Here is a 25,275-nt window from a genome sequence, read left to right as displayed (position 1 = left end):
TTGAACGCAGCATACAAAGTTTCTGTAACAAGAGAGAGAAAAAATCTCACGTTTTTAAAAAGGGAATATGCAACATATTTACATATAATAAAATGAAATTAAACTAAAATAACAGCAATGGAAGACACAATCTGACCTCTGAAAATCAAGGGAAAAATCTCTTTTAAATAAACGGCACAATTTTTAAAGTGAATTATGAAAAATAATAATACCTGAATATAGTATGTAAAAGTACCAACACAATAAAGCTAAAATAATATCCATGGAAAAATTATTTGCTGTACATTATTTTTAAAAAATGATCTAAGTACTTTCCTCAACAAGGTAAATGAATGAAATTTAAAAATTTGCCCGAGAAAATCTGAGAAAGGAAATGAATATTGAGAAGCAGAATATAATTTAACTATAAACCACACAAATAGAAATTAAAAATAAGGCCGGGCGCAGTGTCTCATACCTGTAATCCCAGCACTTTGGGCGGCGGAGGCAGGCGGATCACCTGAGGTCAGGAGTTTGAGACCAGCCTGACCAACATGGAGAAACCCCGTCTCTACTAAAAATAGAAAAAAAGAAAATAGCCGGGCGTGGTAGCACATGCCTGTAATCCCAGCTACTAGGGAGGGTTAGGCAGGAGAATCGCTTGAACCTGGGAGGCAGAGGTTACGGTGAGCTGAGATCACGCCATTGCAGTCCAGCCTGGGCAAAAAGAGCAAAACTCTGTCTCAAAGAAATAAAAAATAAAAATAAAATAAAAATAAGTGGCAGCCAACATGCTCAACATGATTTTCTGTGACGAAAGAAATGCTGTATATCTACATTGTCCAATGCAGTAACTACCACACATATGTAGTTACAGAATTTCTAGTTTGGCCACTAATTTATCTATTACTACTAAGGATATGCCATTTAGTTATTTAATTATAATTAATTTGCAGTTTATAGCCACATGCGACTAGTAGTTACTCTATTGGTCAATGCAGATCTAGAATCTTGGAGAAGGCAGTTAAAATAATGAGATCTGGTCAAAACAAAAATGGAAAAGGCACACAAATAGAGAACACAGAATATGAGAATGTGAAGTAACAATTCACACAGTAAAATTTAATAATGCGATGCTGCCTTGATGGGACACATGTCTAATGATATTCAAGGCTTGTCTTGTTACAGGTAGAAGAGCAGGAGCAGGGCAGGAGAGGGCTCTTTCCCTACCCACTAGAAATGCCAGGTGAGGGCCTGTTAATTATCACTTTGTCTCTCTAAAAATGATAATTAGGCAGCACCAGAGAGAGGCCATTTTCTGATGGTCTACACCTGTTAACATCAAAAATGTAAATTAAATGCAGACCCCAGGAAGAAGCAACTTCTTGGGCATGCATATTAAGAGACAAAAATGGCAAAGTATAATCTTCCGGGGACACACTCCACTGCAAAAGGAAAGAAAGCCTCAGAGGGACGTGCATATAACTCCCTAAACACACCGTGCATGCTCAATTCCAAAGGGTAAGGAAAGGACTGTGCATGCTGCAAACTCTCCCTAAAAGAAGAATCATGGGAAAGAGGCAAACCCATCCCAGGATCAAGGTTAAAGACCCTTCTCTTTTCTCTCTTGGACCTTCAGGCATCCACTTGGGTCTCTTCCAAGAGAATTTTCCTTTCCTTTCTGTTCTAAAGCCTTTTTAAATAAACTTCCACTCCTGCTCTGAAACTTAGTCTCTTTTTCCGCTGTATGCCCCTCAGTCGAATTCTTTCTTCTGAGGAGGCCAGGACTGAAGTTGCTTATGGACCCATGCAGATACGCTGCCAGTAACTCGAATCTCTTCTACGGGTAACAGTATCATTGTAAGGGAATGAGGCCAGTTCACATCTCAGTGCTCGGAGAACTCACCAAAAATAAAAAGTTGGAGGATGCTGTGAACTTATCTACCTTCCAAGGCAAGTCCCACAAGCAAGCAGCGAGACTCTCCTCCCCCAAGGTCTTAAACTTTTCTGATGCTCCTTCTCTGGGAAAACGCATCCTCTGATTGGCTTCCCCTTATATAGGAAAAAACAGTGAAGAAACCTAATCAGCACTACATTCCAAGAGACATGCCCTGATTGCACAGATACTGAACCTCATCAAAACTTCATTCTGGAGACACACCCGGGTCAATTTGATTGGATGTTGAGACAAATACTAAAGGCCCCACATAAAGGTGGAAACCAAAGAGTTAAAGCTATTTTGAAGGAAAAATAGGAAGATACATTCCTTTTTTCATTCATCAGTACTGGTGCCATCTCGGCTCTCTGCAAGCTCCGCCTCCCGGGTTCACTGCCTCAGCCTCCCGAGTAGCTGGGACTACAGGCGCACAACACCACGTCCGGCTATTTTTTGTATTTTTTTTAGTAGAAACAGGGTTTCACCCGTGTTAGCCAGGGTGGTCTCGATCTCCTGACCTCATGATCCGCCCACCTCAGCCTCCCAAAGTGCTGGGATTATAGGCATGGGCCACCGCATCCGGCTTCATTAGTACTTTTGAGTGTATTATATGTACTAGAAAGCATTCGCAGTCATGGGGTACAGCAAGAAACCAGACAAACTAGAGTCTTGTGGAGACTCTATATTCTAAAATTATTTGGAATTCAACTGCACTTGAAAACAAATGGAAAGTGAATAGACATAAAAAGTTTCAATGTTCATGAAGATGCAAAAAAATAAAATACATTGCAGAAATGAAGTCAGGAACTGTTAGGGGTCGTATGGTACTTGTAAGGCCATTGGTATCCTCTGAAATTCAAGCAGGCTGAAGACATTTGCATAACTAAAAGGAAAGCAGATGCTAATAGAAGACAATGAAGAAAGAGCCTGAAAGGCATTTCAGAGACCTTGGCTGGTGGCAGCCCCTCCCTTCAAAGGTCTGGAGGCCTAGAAGGGAAGACTGCTTTTGTGGGCTGGCCTAGGGCTGCACCACCCCGGGCAAGCGCAGGACAGTGGTCACAGCATTCTACCTTCCAACCACTCCAGCTCCAGACATGGCTAAAAAGGCCCCAGACATAGTTTGGGTCACTGCTTTGAGGATGCAAGCCATAAGCCTTGGCAATTTCCATGGGATATTAAACCTGCAGTTGCACAAAGTACAGGAGTGCGCTGCTGACTGGGCAATTTACAAAAGAAAGAGGTTTAGTTGGACTTACAGTTCCACATGGCTGGGAGGAGGCAGAAGGCGAAAGGCAGGTCTTACATCACAGCAGGCAAGTGAGAGAATGAGAGCCAAGCAAAACTGGTTTTGCCTTATCAAACCATCAGAACTCATAAGACTTATTCACTACCACGAGAACGATATGGGAGAAACTGCCCCCATGATTCAATTATTTCCCACGGGGTCCCCCCACAACATGTGGGAATTGTGGGAGTACAATTTGAGGTGAGATTTGGGCGGGGACACAGAGCCAAAACAATATCAGAAGCCTTCACCTGGATTTCAAAAGATGTATGGAGGAGAAGCCTGTATGTCCAGTAGAAGCCTGCTGGGGTGGAGACCTCATGACAAATGTCTACTACAGCAGTGCAGAGGGAGAATATGGGGTAGGAGCCCCCACAGAGTCCCCACTGGGGCACTGCCTAGTGGAGCTCTGAGAAGATGGCCACCAACCTCCAGACCCCAAAATGGTAGATCCACTGACAGCTTGCACCCTGAGCCTGGAAAACCTGCAGGCACTCAGCGCTAGCCCTTGACAGCAGCCAAGGGAACGGACCCTTGTATCCAAAAGAAAATAAATTGTTCTACCTAAAGACATGTGCACTCATATATTTATTATAGCATTATTTGCAATAGCAAAGACATGAATATTTTCTCTATCATTGGATAGAGAAAATGTAGTATATGTACACCATGGAATACTATGCAACCATGAAAAAAATTTTGTCCTTTGCACCAACATGGATGCAGTTAGAGGCCATTATTCTAAAATATTGCAGGAAGAAAAAAACAAATACCATATGTTCTTAGTTATAAGTAAGAACAAAGCACTGATTACACATGGATATAAAGATGGGAACAGCAGATACTGAGGACTACTAGAAGGGGAAGGTGGGGACCAAGACCTGAAAAACATATACACCATGAAATACTGTGTTTTCTACCTGGGTTACAAGATCATTCATACTCCAAGCCTCAGCATCACACAATGTGCCAATGTAAAACCCTGCACATGCGTTCACTGAATCTAAAATAAAAGTTGAAATTTTTTTTAAATAGGTGAAGATCTGAATAGACATTTCCCAGAAGAAGAGATACAAATGGCCAACAAATATATGACAAAATTCTTACCATCTCTAATTGTCAGGGGGATGCAAATAAAAACCACCATGAAATGTCACCTGACACCTCTTAGAATAGCTGTTATCGAAAAGATGAATAGCAAGTATTAGTGAGGATGTGGATAAAAGATAACCCTTGTATACTCGTGGTGGAAATACAAAGTACTATGGCCATTTTGGATCATAGTATGAAGGTTTCTCAAAACAATTTTAAATAAAATTACCTGCTGATGAGGCTGTTGAGATATAGGAACACTTTTACACTGTTGGTGGAATGTAAATTAGTTCAATCATTGTGGAACACAGTATGGTGACTCCTCAAAGACCCAGAACCAGAAATACTACTTGACTCAGCAATCTCATTAGTGTATATACTCAAAGGAATATAAATCATTCTGTTATAAAGATACATGCACACACATGTTCATTGCAGCACTAGTCACAGCAGCAAAGACATGGAATCAACCCAAATGTCTATCAATAAAAGACTGGATAAAGAAAATGTGGTACATATACACCATGAAATACTATGCAGCCATAAAAGAGAATGAGATCATGTCCTTTGCAGGGACATAGATGGAGCTAGAAGCCACTATCCTCAGCAAACTAACCCAGGAACAGAAAACCAAACACTGCATGTTTTCACTAACAAGTGGAAGCAGAACAATGAGAACACATGGATACTGAGAGGGGAACAGCACACACTGGGGCCTGTTGGGAGGCAGGTGGAGGGAGAGTGTCAGGATAAATGGGTAATACACATAGGCATTGGAATATTATTCAGTGTTACATGAGAATGGAACCCTGTCATTTGGGACAACATGGGCGGACTTCGAGGGCATTACATTATATGAATTAGGCCAGCCACAGAATGGCAATGACTATATGATTTCACTTGTATTTGAAATCTAAAACAGACAAACTCCCAAAAGCAGAGAGTAGAATGGTGGTTGCCAGGGGCCGGGGTGCAGGGGAAATGGGTAGATGTGGTTAGAGCACAAAGTTTCAGATGTACCATATAAGTAAGTTCTGGAGGTCTCATTTACAGCATAGTGTTTATAGCTAAGAATACTGTATTGCATACTTAAAATTTGCTAAAAGGGTGGATTTTGTGTTCTTACCAAAATTTCTTACCAACAGTAATAATAATAATAATAATAATAATAAAAATGGGGAGGGACTTTGGGAGGAAGGATATGTTTATAGTCTTAAGGGTAGTGATGTATTCATGATGTATACTTGTCCCCAGACTCACTGAGATGCATACCTTAAACATGTACAGCTTTTTAAATGTAATCATAGCTCAACAAATTGGGTTAAAAAAAAAGAGGGCGTTGGTTAAAAAATTTGAAAGGAGGGGTAGATGTTCCCTTGTTTTTCTCTCTTGGCTATTTTCTTTCCTGCTGCCTGGAATTAAAAAATGGTAGGTGGGCATTTAGCAGCCAAACTGGAGCCTCTTCTAAAGTGTAGCAGAGCAGACAGCTGGAAGGGGCCTGCGTCCCTAATGCATTTGGCAAGCATCTGTACCAGCCATGATAGGTGTAGCATGATAGGGGATAGCGTAGGCTTCTTCCGGGAATATTAGGAGCAATATTACCGGGTGGCTGTCCATTCATTGCTATGTTTGGAGTCATGTCATCCTCCACCCCCCTGGGTAGTAGGATCAGTGTTACGGGGTGAGTGCACACCTACTGCCATATTAAAACTAAAATCATGCTCTCTGTCCCTGGATATTAGAAACAACATCACAGGTCGGTGTACACTCCCTGTGGTATTAGGAGTAATAATACGATTATTAAACATCATTGATCGATTTTAATAATTATCAATGATTCTAATATCCAGGGACAGAGAGCATGATTTTAGTTTTAATATCGCAGTAGGTGTACACTCACCCCGTAACACTGATCCTACTATCCAGGGGGGTAGAGGATGACATGACTCCAAACATAGCAATGAATGGACAGCCACCCGGTAATATTGGTGGTATTAGGAGTAATAATATGATTATTAAACATCATTGATCGATTTTAATAATTATCAATGATTCGGCCGGGCGCGGTGGCTCAAGCCTGTAATCCCAGCACTTTGGGAGGCCGAGACGGGCGGATCACGAGGTCAGGAGATCGAGACCATCCTGGCTAATACGGTGAAACCCTGTCTCTACTGAAAAATACAAAAAAAAACTAGCCGGGCGACGAGGCAGGCGCCTGTAGTCCCAGCTACGCGGGAGGCTGAGGCAGGAGAATGGCGTAAACCCGGGAGGTGGAGCTTGCAGTGAGCTGAGATCCGGCCACTGCACTCCAGCCTGGGTGGCAGAGCGAGACTCCATCTCAAAAAAAAAAAAAAAAAAATTATCAATGATTCTAATAATAGGATACCATTATTAATTATGGATAATCAGTTTAAATACATGATTATGCAAGCTTAAAATTAATTATTAATATTAATGTCATTTAACAATATTATTAGTCCCTAATACCAATTATTATTTTATTATCAGCATCACTTTGTATTGATTTCAGTAACATTAATTGCTGATATCATTATTTTATTATTAATAGTGATATTACTATTATTACAAATCATTAACATTTTAAACCAGTATTGATTTTTACAATCTTTATGATCAATATCGATAATTACTATTAGTTTTGATTATATTTATTAATATTAATAATTAATAGAAGTTCCTCATATCCACTGGGGAGAGGATGATAATACTTTATATATCAAAGAAGATGTACACGCCCCCAGTGATATTGTTTTGAATGTCCATGTGGGAGAGGATATGACACCCAATATCGCAGGGAGTAGAAACACTCCTGGGATACTGTTCTTAATATTCAGGGAGGAAGAGGATGATATGACTCCCAATACAGACGGGTGTACACCCTCTGAGGGTGTACACACTGGGGTCTACACTCGTCTGAAAAAGTTCATAATTTCCAGAGGGGAAGATGATATTACTCACAATATCGGAAACAGGCTGTGACTCCACCATGGCTCCCAGCAGCCGGGAGGCGAGGGGGGTGGTCCAGGACCAGACTGATTCACACCTGAATTCTACCAGAGATACAAAGTCAAGCTGGTACCATTCCTTCTGAAACTGTTCCAAACAATTGAAAAGGAGGGACACCTCCCTAACTCATTTTATAAGGCCAGCATCATCCCGATACCAAAACCTGGCAGAGACACAACAACAACAAAAGAAACTTCAAGCCAGTCTCCCTAATGAGCATGGATGTGAAAATCCTCAACAAAATACTGGCGCTGGCAAACTGAATCCAGCAGCACATCAAAAAGCTTATCCACCACGATTCAGTTGTCTTCATCCCTGGGATGCCAGACTGGTTCAACATATGCAAATCAATGAATGTAATCCATCACATAAGCAGAACCATTGGCAAAAATCACATGATCATCTCAATAGATGCAGGAAAGGGGTTTGATAAGAGTCAACATCCCTTCATGTTAAAAACTCTCATGAAACTAAGTAGTGATGGAATATATCTCGAAATAATAAGAGCTATTTATGACAAATTCACAGCCAATATCATACTAAATAGGCAAATGCTAGAAGCATTCCCTTTGAAAACCGGCACAAGTCAAGGATGCCCGCTCTCACCACTCCTATTCAACATAGTATGAGAATTTCTGGCAAGTGCAATCAGGCAAGAGAAAGAAATAAAGGTATTCGAACAGGAAGAGAGGAAGTCAAATTGTCTCTTTTTGCAGACGACGTGATTCCATATCTAGAAAATTCTTTGTCTCAGCCCCAAAACTCCTTAAGCTGATAAGCAACTTCAGCAAAGTCTCAGGATACAAAATCAATGTGCAGAAGTCACATGCATCCCTATACGCCAACAAAAGGCAAGCAGACAACCAAATCATGAATGAACTCCCATTCGCAATTGCTACAAAGAGAATGAAATACCTAGAAATACAGTTAACAAGGTAAATGAAGGACCTCTTCAAGGAGAACTACAAGCCTCTGCTCGAGGAAACCAGAGAGGACACAAACAAATGGAAAAAGATTCCATGCCCATGGATAGGAAGAATCAGTATCGTGAAAATGGCCATACTACCCAAAGTAATTTATAGATTCAAAGCTATTCCCATTAAAATACCATTGACATTATTCATAGAACTAGAAAACCCTATTTTAAAATTCATATGGAACCAAAAAGAGCTCCTATAGCCAAGACTAATGGTAAGCAAGGAAAGAAAAAAACAAAAAACAAAACTGGAGGCATTATGTGTCCTGACTTCAAACTATACTACAAGGCTACAGTAACCCAAACAGCATGGTACTGGTATCAAAACAGATATGTAGACTAACGGAACAGAACAGAGACCTCAGAAATAGCATCACACATCTACAACCATCTGATCTTCGCTGAACTGGACAAAAACAAGCAATGGGGAAAGGATTCCCTATTTAATAAATGGTGCTGGGAAAACTGGCTAGCCATATTCAGAAAATTAAAACTGGATCCCTTCCTTACACCTTATACAAAAATTAACACATGATGGATTAAATACTTAAATGTAAAACCCAAAACCATAAAAAATTCCAGGAGACAATTACTCAATACCATTCAGGACATAGGCATGGGCAAAGACTTCATGAAGAAAATGCCAAAAGCATTTGACAAAAGTCAAAATTGGCAAATGGGATCTAATTAAACTAAAGAGCTTCTGCACAGCAAAAGAACCTATCATCAGAGTGAACAGGCAACCTACAGAATGGGAAACATTTTTGCAATCTACCCATCTGACAAAGGTCTAATATCTAGAATCTAGAAGGAACTTAAACAAATTTACAAGAAAAAACCCTGTTAAAAAGTGGGCAAAGAATATGAACAGACACTTCTCAAAAGAAGACATTTATGCAACCAACAAACATATATAAAAAGCTCAACATCACTGATTATTAAAGAAATGTAAATCAAAACCACAATGAGATACCATCTCATGCTAGTCAGAATGGTGATTATTAAAAAGTCAAGAAACAATAGATGCTGGCGAGGCTGTGGAGAAATAGGAAAAGCTTTTACACAAGAAGGGGAACAACACACACTGGGGCCAGTCAGGGTGTGGGAGGGCGAGGGGAGGGAGAGCATTAGGATACATAGCTAATGAATGTGAAGCTTCAAACCTAGATGAGGGCGTGACAGGTACAGCAAACCACCATGGCACACGTAAACATATGCAACAAACCTACATTTTTTGCACTTGTATCCTGGAACTTAAAGTAAAATAAAAAAAATTTTAAAATGTAGTACAAGAACAAGATAATTAAAATGATACACTAGAAGTATTAGATAGAAAGGAAGGCAATAATGGAGGAATGAAAGAATTGGAGAACAAAAAAGGTATAAGATATATAGACAACAAACAGAGAAATGGCAGAAATCCTTCCTTATTAGTAATGATATTCCACGTAAATGAATTAAACTCTACAATTAAAGGCAGAGATTGAGAGGATATATTTACAAATATGATCCAATTATATGTTACCTATGAGACTCATTTTAGATTAAAATACACAAATATCTGGAAAATAAAAAAATGGTAAATAATATTTCCTGCAAATTGTGACCAAAAAGAGCAGAAGTAACTATATTAATATCAGACAAAAAAGACTTTGAAACAAAATTTTGTATAACCAAAAGGATATCATATAATGTTAAAAGGGTCAATCCATTAATAAGCTGTTACAATTATAAATATATATTCACCTAATAAGACAGCTCTCAAATATGTATACGCTAATATAACTGAAGAGAGAATAGCTAAAAAGTAATGGATATTTTGATACACCAAATTTAATAATACAGAATAACTAGATAGAAGAGAGAATAGCTAAGAATTAATGGATATTTTGCTACACTAAATTTAATAGTACGGAATAACTAGATTGAAGATCAGTAAGAAAATAGAAAACTTGAACAACACTATAAACCAGTAGACTAACAGACATCTATACAACACTCCAATTAACAACAGGGGAATACATATTTTTTTCTTAAGTAAACACAAAACAGTCTCCAGAATAGTCCATGTTAGGCCACACAATAAGTATCAGAAAATTTTGCAATATTAAAATCATACAAAGCACTTTCTCCAACCACTGTGGGACAAACCTAAAAATCAGTAAGTGAAAAAACTTCGCCGGGCGCGGTGGCTCAAGCCTGTAATCCCAGCACTTTGGGAGGCCGAGACGGGCGGATCACGAGGTCAGGAGATCGAGACCATCCTGGCAAACACGGTGAAACCCCGTCTCTACTAAAAATACAAAAACTAGCCGGGCGAGGTGGCAGGCGCCTGTAGTCCCAGCTACTCGGGAGGCTGAGGCAGGAGAATGGCGTAAACCTGGGAGACGGAGCTTGCAGTGAGCTGAGATCCGGCCACTGCATTCCAGTCCGGGCGACAGAGCGAGACTCTGCCTCAAAAAAAAAAAAAAAAAAAAAAAAAAAAAAAAAAAAACTTCACAAATATGTGAGAATTAAATACCATACTTCTACACAACCAGTGGGTCCAAGAAGAAATCGCAAAGGAAATCGAAAAATACTTTGAGAAGAACGAAAATGAAAATACAATAAGGGATGCAGCAAAAGCTAAGTATAAGCTCAGATAAAAATTTATGGATGTAAACTCTTACCTTAAAAAGGAATGAATAAAATAGATAGCAAACACTCTAAATTCAGAACCTAGGAAAAGAAGAACTAACTAAATCCATAGCAAGCAGGAAAAATAAAATCATATTAGAACAAAGTGAAATAGAGAATAACAAAACAGTAGAGAAATCAACAAAACTACAAGTTGATTATTTGAAAAGATCAAGAAACTTGACTCGCCTTTTGCTATACTGACCAAAGAAAACAGGAAGAACACTTAAATTACTAAAATTAAAAATAAAGGCCGGGCGCAGTGGCTCGCGCCTGTAATTCCAGCACTTTGGGAGGCCTAGGCGGGTGGATCGGGAGATCAGGAGATGGAGACCATCCTGGCTAATACGGTGAAACCCCATCTCTACTAAAAATCATACAAAAAGTAGCCAGGCGTGGTGGCGGTGCCTGTAGCCCCAGCTACTTAGGAGGCTGAGGCAGGAGAATGGCGTGAACCCGGGAGGAGGAGCTTGCGGTGAGCCGAGATCTGGCAACTGCACTCCAGCCTGCGCGACAGAGCGAGACTCTGTCTCAAAATAAAATAAAATAAAATAAAATAAAATAAAATAAAATAAAAACAGTGGGGATACTACTACCAAACTTACACAGATAAAAAAAATTATAAGCGAACACTATGAATAATTGTATATCAACAAATTAGGCACCCTAAATAAAATGATGGACTATTTCTACAAATAAACTACCAAGACTGAGTCAAGAAGAAATAAAAAATACAGATAGACATATAACAAGTGATGGTAGTGACTGTGATTAAAAGCTTCCAAAAAAATTATCCAGGACCGGATGGCTGTACTAGTGAATTTTATCACGTTGAAAGAATAAGAAGGCTAATCTTTCTTACAATCTTCAAAAACTTATAAGACATTTCCAAACTAATTTTACGTGACCAGTATTATCCTGATAGGAAAGCAAGACAAAGACATTACCAGAAATGAAAACTAGTCCAGTATTCTTTATCAATAAAGATACAAAAATTCTTAGGCCGGGCGCGGTGGCTCAAGCCTGTAATCCTAGCACTTTGGGAGGCCGAGACGGGCGGATCACGAGGTCAGGAGATCGAGACCATCCTGACTAACACGGTGAAACCCCGTCTCTACTAAAAACTACAAAAAACTAGCCGGGCGAGGTGGCGGCGCCTGTAGTCCCAGCTACTCGGGAGGCTGAGGCAGGAGAATGGCGTGAACCCGGGAGGCGGAGCTTGCAGTGAGCTGATCTCCGGCCACAGCACTCCAGCCTGGGTGACAGCGCGAGACTCCGTCTCAAAAAAAAAAAAACAAAAAAAAAAAACAAAAATTCTTAACAAAATACTTTAAAATGGAATCTAGCAATATATTAAGAGGATTATACACCACAACCAAGTGCAATTTATTTTAAGAATTGACTGTTGGAGATGGCTCATGCCTGTAATCCCTGCACTTTGGGAGGCTAAGGCAGGCAGCTCCCTTGAGGCCAGGAGTTGAAGACCAGCCTGGCCAACATGGCAATTCCGTCTCCACGAAAATATGCTTTGTTCACATTTTCTTATTCTTTTCTCTTTGCCTTTGTGGGATTGGGTTAATGTGAAGACCTTGTCTGCAAGCTCTGAGTTTCTTTCTTCTACTTGTCCAATTCTATCGCTGAGACTTTCCAGAACATTTCCCATTTCTAAAAGTGTGTCCAAAGCTTCCTGAATGTTGGATGTTTTCTTTAAGCTAGCTAATTTGTTGAATATTTTTCCCTTCTCTTCTTGTATTATTTTTTAGATTTCCTGGCGTTTGAGTTTGCCTTTCTCTGGTCCCTCCCTGATTAGCTTAATAACTAACCTCCTGAATTCTTTTTCAGATAAATCAGGGATTTCTTTTTGGTTTGAATCCATTCCTGGTGAACTAGTGTGAGTTTTGGGGGGTGCTGATGAACTTGTTTTGTCATATTACCTGGGTTGGTTTTCTGGTTCCTTCTTATTTGTGTAGTCTCTGTCAGAGGGAAGGTCTGGGGCTAAAGGTTGTTGTCCAGATTTTTTGTCTCAAGGGGTATTCCCTTGATGTAGTACTCTCCCCCTTTTCCTGTGATTGTGGCTTTGTGTGAACTGAATTGAAGTGATTGTTGTCTCTCTTCTGGGGTCTAGTCACTCAATTAGTCTACCTGGCTCCAGGCTGGTACTGGGGGTTTCCTGCACAGAGCCCTGTGATGTGAACCATCTATGGGTCTCTCAGCCGTGGATATCAGCACCACCTGTTCCAGTGGAGGTGCGATGGACTCCATGGGAGCCCTTAGCTTTGGTGGTTTAATGCTCTATTTTTTGTGCTGGTGGGCCTTCTGCTGGGAGGTGGCGCTTTCCAGAAAGCATCAGCTGTAGTAGTGTGGAGAGGGACCAGTGGTGGGCAGGGCTCTAGAACTCCCAAGATTATACATTCTTTCTCTTCCGCTACCAGGGTGGATGTGGAAGGGCTATCAGGTGGGGGCGGGGCTAGGCGTGTCTGAGCTCAGACTCTCTTTGGGTCGGTCTTGCTTTGGCTGCTGTGGGGGATGGAGGTGTGATTCCCAGGTCACTGGAGTTGTGTACCTAGGAGGATGATGGCTGCCACTGCTGAGTCATGCAGGTTGTCAGGGCAGTGGGGGAAAGCCGGCAGTCTCAGGTCTGGCTCAGCTTCCACACACACTGAAAGGCTTGTCTCACTCCCACCGTGACCCCTGCAATTGCCCGGAGTCTGTTTCCAGGCCGAGGGCGAATCTGGCTTGACAACTTCCCTGGGGCTTTCTGCCTCCCAACTGACAAAGAAATGGGCTTTAGTTCTCACCCCGCCTGTGAAGTCTGCAAGCCCGATTCACGCTCTCCCCTGAGCTCTGGCCAGGAGGCTTCTCACCCCGTTCCACTTTTTACAAAGTTCAGCTAGAGAAGCCCTTCTCCCTGTGAAGTTTTATCCCCTGCTCCTCTGGCCACTCTCCTGATGGATGACTGTGTATGTCACTCAGCTTGGCTCTCTAACTTGACTCAGCTCCAGGTAAGGTCAGGAACTTCTCCCACAAACAGACCTTCAGCTTCTCCAGTGGGAGGGGTGTGTTCAGGAGATAAGGGTCTCCCTTTCCCATTTCCGCGGTTGGGGGACTTATAGTATTTGGCGTGTCTCCCAGGTCCTGCAAGAGCAATCTGCTTCCTTCAGAGGGTCTGTAGGTCCTGCCAGGATGGTGATCTGTTCTTGCAGTCTATCTGGGGCTAAAATTCACAATGCAAGCCTCCACATGCTGCTCTGTCCGGAGCTGCAATCTAGTTCTGCTCCCTGTATGTCATAATCCCTCATGACCCTTGAGCTTTTTTTCCATACGATGGTTGACAACGTGTATGTCTTCTTTTGAGAAGTGTCTGTTCATGTCCTTTGTCTACTTTTAAAATTTTTTTTGTAAATTGGTTTAAGTTCCTTGAAGATGCTGTATATTGGATCTTTGTCAATTGCATAGTTTGCAAAAATTGTCTCCCCTTCTGCAGGTTGTCCTTTTACTTTGTTAATAGTTTCTTTGTTGCACAGAAGCTCTTTAGTTTAATTACATCCCATTTGTCAATTTTTGCTTTTGTCACGATTGCTTTTGGTGTCATTGCTACAAAATCCTTGCCCTTGCTTATGTCCTGAAAGTTATTGCCGAGGCTGTCTTCCAGGGTTTTTATAGTTTTAAGTTTCACATTTAAGTCTTTAATCCACTTTGAGTTAATTTTTGTATATGAAGACCAATCTTTATGTTTAGAAATTCTTTCATCTTCTTGATCTAGTCTGTTGTTGAGGTTCTCAAATTATATTATTTATTTTATTTATTGAATTCTTCAATTTCAGCTGTTAAATTCCTTTTCATTCATTTTATGGAATCCGTTGCTGGAGAATTATTGTTTTTCCTTCAGAGATGCTATGCTTCCTTGCTCTTTAATGTTTCTTATGTCCTTACATTGATATTTGGATATCTGGTAAAACAGTTGCTTCTTCTAATTTTATAGATTGGCTTTGGTAGTGAAAGACTGACTCCTGCAGCTGTATCTATACTGTTGAATCAGTAAGACACTTTGCCTTTAGTTCTGGGTTGGTTCAGTAGTTTAGATTCCTATGATTTCTTCAGCTATAATCAGCATCACCGATGTCTGTGAGCTCCTCGGTGTCTTAGCCTTTGTTGCTAATGGAGGCTGTGGTGAGATTTTGCTGGGAAAAGACATGCCAGGCAGCTGGTCTTTGGGCACCAGTTGCATTGGTCTTTGAACTTTTGGGTGATGTATGTGGGCACTAGTGGTAGAAGTTTCAGGCAGGCCATCCTTGGGCCTTCGGGTGGCTTTCTTTTTTTATTTTTAAGATGGAGTTTTGCTCTTGTTGCCCAGGCTGGAGTGCAATGGCGTGATCTTGGCTCACTGCAACCTCCGCCTCCCGGGTTCAAGCAATTCTCCTGCCTCAGCCTTGAGAGTAGCTGGGATTACAGGCATGCACCTCCATGCCTGGCTAATTTTCTATTTTGTATTTTTTTTTTAGTAGAGATGGGCTTTCTTCATGTTGGTCAGGTTGGTCTCGAACTCCTGACTTCAGGTGATCTGCCTGCCTCAGCTTCCCAAAGTGCTAGGATTATAGGCGTGAGTCAGGTGGCTTTCTCAGGCGCCAGCAGTGATAGTGGTGGGCTAGGTAGACAGGCATGCCCTCAAGACCCTGGGTGACATGTGTAGCCTCAGCAATTGCAGTAGTCATAGCAGGTCAACTCTTGTGACCCCAGATGGCACGTGCAGACACCAACAGTTGTGACAACATGATGGACAGAGTAGTCCCCAGGCTTTCACCTGGTGCAACTATGTGGGTGCTGGTGGCAGCAGTGATGGCAAGCTGGGAAGTCCTATCCTTAGGCTCTCAGGAGACACACAGGTACTTGATGGTGATAGGCATGGTGGATTAATCCCCAGGGTCTCAGACCATGTGCACAGGCACCACCAGGCTGGGTGGGCTCATACTCAGGTCACAAGAAGGCATGCACAGGTGCCAATGACAGAGAGCAGTGTGGGTTGCTCCCCAGGCCCCTGGACAACGAGCTTGGATAGTGGTAGTGACAGCAATGGGTGGGATGGGCCAGTGCTCTGGCCATGGAATAGTGTCCAGGCAAGCGAGTCCCCAGGTCCCCTGAGGATGCCTGCAGGCATGCAGTGGCCCTGCTCCTGGGGGTCAGGATTGCTGTCAGTGTCAGTGGCCCTGGGAAGGTGACTCTGCACTTGTGAAGAGTGCCTGCTTCAACTCCCTTTGTTCTGGTGGCAGCCTCCCTAGTGAATTGCACTGCCAGTTCCCTGGAGTATAGGACACTGTGTAGGCTAGAGTGATGGGGACCAGGCTACACTGGTGAGTTCAGCAGGTGTTGTGACTCTGCAGGCCTCTGGATGGACATGAGGGAATGTTACTGGGGGTCCAGAGATGTGGAGGTGCAGGGGCTGTTGGGCCCCAGGGCATGACATAGTTTGTTGGGGGCTGGGCTCTCAAAAAGCCACGGCTGTCTGTGTCTGGGGGCAGGTGCAAACGATCCAGTGCCAACTCCTTCTCTGGGACAATGTCCATCACGTGCACTCCAGGCAGCTCCCTAGAGTAGTCTCAGGGCCTGCGAGGGCCGAGAGACTCTCCCATGGCTAGGATTGCAGGTGTCCATGGTGGGAATATGGACCACTGGGGCTCTCTTTCTTACCTTTTCACCAACCACACTGGAGAGTTTGTCCTGGCTTTAAGCTGATTCTTGCTGGGCTGCTGCTTCACTTTCCTTTCCTTCCATACCTCAGAGATTCCTTGTCACTGTGCTGCTGAATTCTAGTGCCCTCTTTCATGCCCCATTCAAGGTATGTTTATCTACTTGCTGTTTTGGTCTTTCTTTGTGGAGGACAGAGTGCTTGGTGCCTCTAGTCAGCCATCTTGAAGGCCACCTCCTAGCAATGAGAGGATAATATTCTCTTTGATGGCTTTAATATATGTGTCCAAACTGCTTCTTTTCTAGGGAAGCACTTACTCCGAGAAATCAATGTTTTCTTGTGCAAAAATATATGAAAGGGTCAGTGGGTGATGTAATTTCTAGAGTAGCACTGAGGAAAACTTGGCAGTTCCACAGCGTTGAGTTGGTTGGAATATATATCGGTCTCTGAGATTTTGAACTCAATGTTTTGAACTTTTTGAGATTTCAAGTAGCCCGTGTGTCATAACTTAACATTCTTTCTTGGTCAAATCAGGCAGAGTGAAAAATAAAATCCAGCTTATATACTTCTAAATATCTTGATTCTATACTCTTTCAGTGACCAAGGGGAGGCCCTCCCCTACTTTACACAAAAAGGAAAACTCTATGAATGAGAATCTCTCCACACAAAGCAACTAAAATTGTGTCTAGATGGAGCAAAATGGTGACAGGTGGAAAAAGCACTCAGTGGCTGTGGTAGGTGGAATACTGTCCCATCTGTCTCCTGCCAAAGCTATCCACATTCTAACTCCTTGGTCCTGTGAATGTGTCACCTTGTAAGGCAAAGGTGAATTGAGGTTTCATGTGAAATTAAGGCTGTTAATCAGCTGACTTTAAAATAGGGAGATTATCTTAGATTATCCAGGTGGGCCCAATGTGACTATAAGTCCTAAAAAATGGAAGAGTGAGGAGAAGATGAATTCAGAATGATGGAATGTGAGGACTCAACGCTCCGTTGCTGGCTTTGAAAATGGATGAAGGAAGCTATGGTGCACAGGAGTAACCTGCCATTGTTGGGGTAAAGGTGCAGGAAGAAAACTGCAGCGCTTCCAGAAGAAAGCTCAGCCCTGCTGACACCTTGATGTTGGCCCATTGAGATCCAACTGAAACCTGCAACCTATAGAACTGTCAGATGATACATCTGTGTTGCTTTAAGCCACTAAGCTTGTTGTAATTTGTGATAGCAGTCATAGGAAGCCAATGCAGTGTTTTAAAGATGGAAGAAAATGCTGAATGAATATGCCCAGTGAAAGTTGGGAACTAGGCGGGCGCGGTGGCTCAAGCCTGTAATCCTAGCACTTTGGGAGGCCGAGACGGGCGGATCGTGAGGTCAGGAGATCGAGACCATCCTGGCTAACACGGTGAAACCCCGTCTCTACTAAAAACTACAAAAAAACTAGCCGGGCGAGGTGGCGGCGCCTGTAGTCCCAGCTACATGGGAGGCTGAGGCAGGAGAATGGGGTGAACCCAGGAGGCGGAGCTTGCAGTGAGCTGAGATCCGGCCACAGCACTCCAGCCTGGGTGACAGAGCGAGACTCCGTCTCAACAACAACAACAACAAAAAAAAGTTGGGAACTAAAGGAATTCCCTGAATCTCGGCCAGGCATACATGTACAAACCCAGGGAATTGGCCCTTGAAAAGAGTGCGGAAGAAATTGTCTTTAATCTGAGTCCACCTCTTTTTTTGTAATTTAGATTTCTGATGAAGTCTGGTTGATGTGGGAATACGTGATTGTGCAAGTTTCCCATGTGCTGCACCTTTATCTGGGAGAGACAAACCCCTGCAAGGTTGCATGAATAGGATAGTCCATTTTCCCAGTAAAAAAGGGAAGTAGTCTTCCCATACGCAGGATGAAGACTTGCAGTGCTAGACAAAAGCAATGGGTATGGTGAAAATTCCCCGACCCTGCTGTAGGTCATTTTCCACTAAGAGCTCATCCAGATCGGATAGAAGGATACTGGAAACCAAACAGGAATCAAGTCATAACATGTAATATAAACTTATTTATTTCTTTTTCTTTTCTTTTCTTTTTTTTTTTTTTGAGATGGAGTCTTGCTCTGTCGTCCAGGCTGGAGTGCAGTGTTGTGATCTCGGCTCACTGCAGCCTCCACCTCGTGGGTTCAAGCGATTCTCCTGCTTCAGCCTCCTGAATAGCTGGGATTACAAGAGCCTGCCACGACGCCTGGCCAAATTTTTCATGCTGTTTGTCACCATTGTCATCATAACCAACATCATCCTACATTGCTGAACACCCATTATGAACCATATGGCATAAACATTTTTCCTACTCTTAAGGAGCATACATTCTCTATATGCATATGAAATTAATGTCTGAACAATGTGGCTTAAACAAGGCAGAAGTTTATTTCTTTCTCACTTAAATCTATAGTTACACCTATCATGGCTGGTACAGATGCTTGTCAAATTCATTAGGGAAGCAGGCCCCTTCCAGCTGTCTGCTCTGCCACACTTTAGAAGAGGCTCCAGTTTGGCTGCTAAATGCCCACCTATCATTTTTTAATTCCAGGCAACAGGAAAGAAAATAGCCAAGAGAGAAAAACAAGGAAACATCTACCCCTCCTTTTATATTTTTTAACCAACGCCCTCTTTTTTTTTTATTTAACCCAATTTGTTGAGCTATGATTACATTTAAAAAGCTGTACATGTTTAAGGTATGCATCTCAGTGAGTCTGGGGATAAGTTCATACATCATGAACACAATACTACCCTTAAGATTATAAACATATCCTTCCTCCCAAAGTCCCTCCCCATTTTTATTATTATTATTATTATTATTACTGTTGGTAAGAACACAAAATCCACCCTTTTAGCAAATTCTAAGTATGCAACACAGTGTTCTTAGCTATAAACACTATGCTGTAAATGAGACCTCCAGAACTTACTTATATGGTACATCTGAAACTTTGTGCTCTAACCACATCTACCCATTTCCCCTGCACCACGGCCCCTGGCAACCACCATTCTACTCTCTGCTTTTGGGAGTTTGTCTGTTTTAGATTTCAAATACAAGTGAAATCATATAGTCATTGTCATTCCGTGGCTGGCCTATTTCATATAATGTAATGCCCTCGAAGTCCACCCATGTTGTCCGAAATGACAGGGTTTCATTCTCATGTAACACTGAATAATATTCCAATGCCTATGTGTATTACCCATTTATCCTGACACTCTCCCTCCACCTGCCTCCCAACAGGCCCCAGTGTGTGCTGTTCCCCTCTCAGTATCCATGTGTTCTCATTGTTCTGCTTCCACTTGTCAGTGAGAACATGCAGTGTTTGGTTTTCTGTTCCCGGGTTAGTTTGCTGAGGATAGTGGCTTCTAGCTCCATCTATGTCCCTGCAAAGGACATGATCTCATTCTCTTTTATGGCTGCATAGTATTTCATGGTGTATATGTACCACATTTTCTTTATCCAGTCTATCACTGATGGACATTTGGGTTGATTCCATGTCTTTGCTGCTGTGACTAGTGCTGCAATGAACATGTGTGTGCATGTATCTTTATAACAGAATGATTTATATTCCTTTGAGTATATACAGTAATGAGATTGCTGAGTCAAGTAGTATTTCTGGTTCTGGGTCTTTGAGGAATCACCATACTGTGTTCCACAATGATTGAACTAATTTACATTCCACCAACAGTGTAAAAGTGTTCCTATATCTCAACAGCCTCATCAGCAGGTAATTTTATTTAAAATTGTTTTGAGAAACCTTCATACTATGATCCAAAATGGCCATAGTACTTTGTATTTCCACCACGAGTATACAAGGGTTATCTTTTATCCACATCCTCACTAATACTTGCTATTCATCTTTTCGATAACAGCTATTCTAAGAGGTGTCAGGTGACATTTCATGGTGGTTTTTATTTGCATCCCCCTGACAATTAGAGATGGTAAGAATTGTGTCATATATTTGTTGGCCATTTGTATCTCTTCTTCTGGGAAATGTCTATTCAGATCTTCACCTATTTAAAAAAAGATTTCAACTTTTAATTTAGATTCAGTGAATGCATGTGCAGGGTTTTACATTGGCACATTGTGTGATGCTGAGGCTTGGAGTATGAATGATCTTGCAACCCAGGTAGAAAACATAGTATTTCATGGGGTATATGTTTTTCAGGCCTTGGTCCCCACCTTCCCTTCCCCTTCTAGTAGTCCCCAGTATCTGCTGTTCCCATCTTTACATCTTTACATCCATGTGTAATCAGTGCTTTATTCTTACTTATAACTAAGAACATATGGTATTTGTTTTTTTCTTCCTGCAATATTTTAGAATAACGGCCTCTAACTGCATCCATGTTGGTGCAAAGGACAAAATTTTTTTCATGGTTGCATAGTATTCCATGGTGTACATATACTACATTTTCTCTATCCAATGATAGAGAAAATATTCATGTCTTTGCTATTGCAAATAATGCTATAATAAATATATGAGTGCACACGTCTTTATGGTAGAACAATTAATTTTCTTTTGGATACAAGGGTCAGTCCCCATGGCTGCTGTCAAGGGCTAGCGCTGAGTGCCTGCAGGTTTTCCAGGCTCAGGGTGCAAGCTGTCAGTGGATCGGAGGATGGTGGCCGTCTTCTCAGAGCTCCACTAGGCAGTGCCCCAGTGGGGACTCTGTGGGGGCTCCTACCCCACATTCTCCCTCTGCACTGCTGTAGTAGACATTTGTCATGAGGTCTCCACCCCAGCAGGCTTCTACTGGACATACAGGCTTTTCCATACATCTTTTGAAATCCAGGTGAAGGCTTCTGATATTGTTTTGGCTCTGTGTCCCCGCCCAAATCTCACCTCAAATTGTACTCCCACAATTCCCACATGTTGTGGGGGGACCCCGTGGGAAATAATTGAATCATGGGGGCAGTTTCTCCCATATCGTTATCGTGGTAGTGAATAAGTCTTACAAGTTCTGATGGTTTGATAAGGCGAAACCAGTTTTCCTTGGCTCTCATTCTCTCACTTGCCTGCTGTGATGTAAGACCTGCCTTTCGCCTTCTGCCTCCTCCCAGCCATGTGGAACTGTAAGTCCAACTAAACCTCTTTCTTTTGTAAATTGCCCAGTCAGCAGCGCACTCCTGTACTTTGTGCAACTGCAGGTTTAATATCCCATGGAAATTGCCAAGGCTTATGGCTTGCATCCTCAAAGCAGTGACTCAAACTATGTCTGGAGCCTTTTTAGCCATGTCTGGAGCTGGAGTGGTTGGAAGGTAGAATGCTGTGACCACTGTCCTGCGCTTGCCCGGGGTGGTGCAGCCCTAGGCCAGCCCACAAAAGCAGTCTTCCCTTCTAGGCCTCCAGACCTTTGAAGGGAGGGGCTACCACCAGCCAAGGTCTCTGAAATGCATTTCAGGCTCTTTCTTCATTGTCTTCTATTAGCATCTGCTTTCCTTTTAGTTATGCAAATGTCTTCAGCCTGCTTGAATTTCAGAGGATACCAATGGCCTTACAAGTACCATACAACCCCTAACACTTCCTGACTTCATTTCTGCAATATATTTTATTTTTTTACATCATCATGAACATTGAAACATTTTATATCTATTCACTTCCCACTTGTTTTCAAGTGCAGTTTACTTCCAAATAATTTTAGAATATAGAGTCCCCATAAGACTCTAGTTTGTCTGGTTTCTTGCTGTACACAATGACTGTGAATGCTTTCTAGTATATATAATACACTCAAAAGCACTTATGAGGCCAGATGTGGTGGCCCACGCCTGTAATCCCAGCACTTTGGGAGACTGGGGTAGGCGAATCACGAGGTCAGGAGATCGAGACCACCCTGGCTAACACGGGTGAAACCCTGTCTCTACTAAAAAAAATACAAAAAAATAGCCAGACGTGGTGTCGGGCGCCTGTAGTCCCAGCTACTCGGGTGGCCGAGGCAGGAGAATGGCGTGAACCCGGGAGGCGGAGCTTGCAGAGAGCCGAGATCGCACAACTGTGCTCTAGCCTGCACGACAGAGCAAGATTCCATCTCAAAAAAAAAAAAGTACTTATGAATGAAAAAAGGACTGAATCTTCCTATTTTTCCTTCAAAATAGCTTTAACTCTTTGGTTTCCACCTTTATGTGGGGTTTTTAGTAGTTGTCTCAAAAATCCAATCAAATTGAACCGGGTGTGTCTCCAGAATGAAGTTTTGATTAGGTTCAGTATCTGTGCAATCAGGGCATGGGCATGTCTCTTGGAATGTACTGCTGATTAGGTTTATTCATTGTTTTTTCCTATATAAGGGGAAGCCAATCAGAGGATGCATTTTCCCAGAGAAGGAGCATCAGAAGAGTTTAAGACCTTGGGGGAAGAGAGCCTCACTGCTTGCTTGTGGAACTTACCTTAGAAGGTAGACAAGTTCACAGCATCCTCCAACTTTTTATTTTTGGTGAGTTCTCCGAGCACTGAGATGTGAACTGGCCTCATTCCCTTACAATGATACTGTTACCCGTAGAAGAGATTCGAGTTACTGGCAGCGTATCTGCATGGGTCCATAAGCAACTTCAGTCCTGGCCTCCTCAGAAGAAAGAATTCGACTGAGGGGCATACAGCGGAAAAAGAGACTAAGTTTCAGAGCAGGAGTGGAAGTTTATTTAAAAAGGCTTTAGAACAGAAAGGAAAGGAAAATTCTCTTGGAAGAGACCCAAGTGGATGCCTGAAGGTCCAAGACAGAAAAGAGAAGGGCCTTTAACCTTGATCCTGGGTGGGTTTACCTCTTTCCCATGATTCTTCCTTTAGGGAGAGTTTGCAGCATGCACAGTCCTTTCCTTACCCTTTGGAATTGAGCATGCACGGTGTGTTTAGGGAGTTATATGCACGTCCCTCTGAGGCTTTCTTTCCTTTTGCAGTGGAGTGTGTCCCCGGAAGATTATACTTTGCCATTTTTGTCTCTTAACACGCATGCCCAAGAAGGTTAATTAAATGCCCTGGGGTCTGCATTTAATTTACATTTTTGATGTTAACAGGTGAAGACCATCAGAAAATGGCCTCTCTCTGGTGCTGCCTAATTATCATTTTTAGAGAGGCAAAGTGATAATTAACAGACCCTCACCTGGCATTTCTAGTGGGTAGGGGTAGAGCCCTCTCCTGCCCTGCTCCTGCTCTTCTACCTATAACAAGACAAGCCTTGAATATCATTAGACATGTGTCCCATCAAGGCAGCATCTCATTATTAAATTTTACTGTGTGAATTGTTACTTCACATTCTCATATTCTGTGTTCGCTATTTATGTGCCTTTTCCATTTTTGTTTTGACCATATCTCATTATTTTAACTGCCTTCTCCAAGATTCTAGATCTGCATTGACCAATAGAGTAACTACTAGTCACACGTGGCTATAAACTGTAAATTAATTATAATTAAATAACTAAATGGCATATCCTTAGGAGTAATACCAAATTCGTGGCCAAACTAGAAATTCTGTAACTACATATGTGTGGTAGTTACTGCATTGGACAATGTAGATATAGAGCATTTCTTTCATCACAGAAAATCATGTTGGGCATGTTGGCTGCCACTTATTTGTATTTTATTTATTTATTTATTTATTTATTTTTTGAGACGGAGTCTCCTCTGCCACCCAGGCTGGACTGCAGTGGCCGGGTCTCAGCTCACTGCAAGCTCCGTCTCTCGGGTTTACGCCATTCTCCTGCCTCAGCCTCCCAAGCAGCTGGGACTACAGGCGCCCGCCATGTCGCCCGGCTAGTTTTTTGTATTTTTTAGTAGAGACGGGGTTTCACCATGTTAGCCAGGATGGTCTCGATCTCCTGACCTCGTGATCCGCCCGTCTCGGCCTCCCAAAGTGCTGGGATTACAGGCTTGAGCCACCGCGCCCGGCCTTGTATTTTATTTTTATTTTTTATTTCTTTGAGACAGAATTTTGCTCTTGTTGCCCAGGCTGGAGCGCAATGGCGTGATCTCAGCTCACCGCAACCTCCGCCTCCCAGGTTCAAGCGATTCTCCTGCCTAAGCCTCCCTAGTAGCTGGGATTACAGGCATGTGCCACCACGCCCGGCTATTTTCTTTTTTTCTATTTTTAGTAGAGACGGGGGTTTCTCCATGTTGGTCAGGCTGGTCTCAAACTCCTGACCTCAGGTGATCCGCCTGCCTCCGCCTCCCAAAGTGCTGGGATTACAGGTGTGAGCCACTGTGCCCGGCCTTCTTGTAGTCATGACCTCAGTAATTCAGCTCTCATCTGCTCATCCAGATCCTAGCTCACAAGAGCTCCGCTCTCCAGATTTTACTGTTATGTGACTGATGCGGTAAATGTATTTTATTAATTTCTATTGTGGTTTATAGTTAAATTATATTCTACTTCTCTATATTCATTTCCTTTCACAGATTTTCTCAGGCAATTTTTAAACTTCATTTACCTTCTTGAGGAAAGTACTTAGATCATTTTTTAAAAATAATTTACAGCAAATAATTTTTCGACAGATATTATTTTAGGTATTATTCAGGTATTATTATTTTTCATAATTCACTTTAAAAATTGTGCCAAGTTTATTTAAAAGAGTTTTTTCCCTTGATTTTCAGAGGTCAGATTGTGTCTTCCATTGCTGTTATTTT

At 42.1% G+C, this 25,275-nt stretch overlaps 1 pseudogene; it reads right to left on the bottom strand.

Annotated features, from left to right (window-relative positions):
* LOC117095273 overlaps window positions 1-25,275 on the bottom strand; it is a 1,129,150-nt pseudogene that overhangs the window by 241,890 nt on the left and 861,985 nt on the right.

The sequence above is a fragment of the Trachypithecus francoisi genome, unplaced genomic scaffold, assembly GCF_009764315.1.
Source record: "Trachypithecus francoisi isolate TF-2019V2 unplaced genomic scaffold, Tfra_2.0 Lachesis_group13, whole genome shotgun sequence".
Lineage (NCBI taxonomy): Eukaryota > Metazoa > Chordata > Mammalia > Primates > Cercopithecidae > Trachypithecus > Trachypithecus francoisi.
The sequence above is the reverse complement of the archived record's forward strand: the minus strand, read 5'-3'. Positions and strand labels throughout refer to the sequence as shown.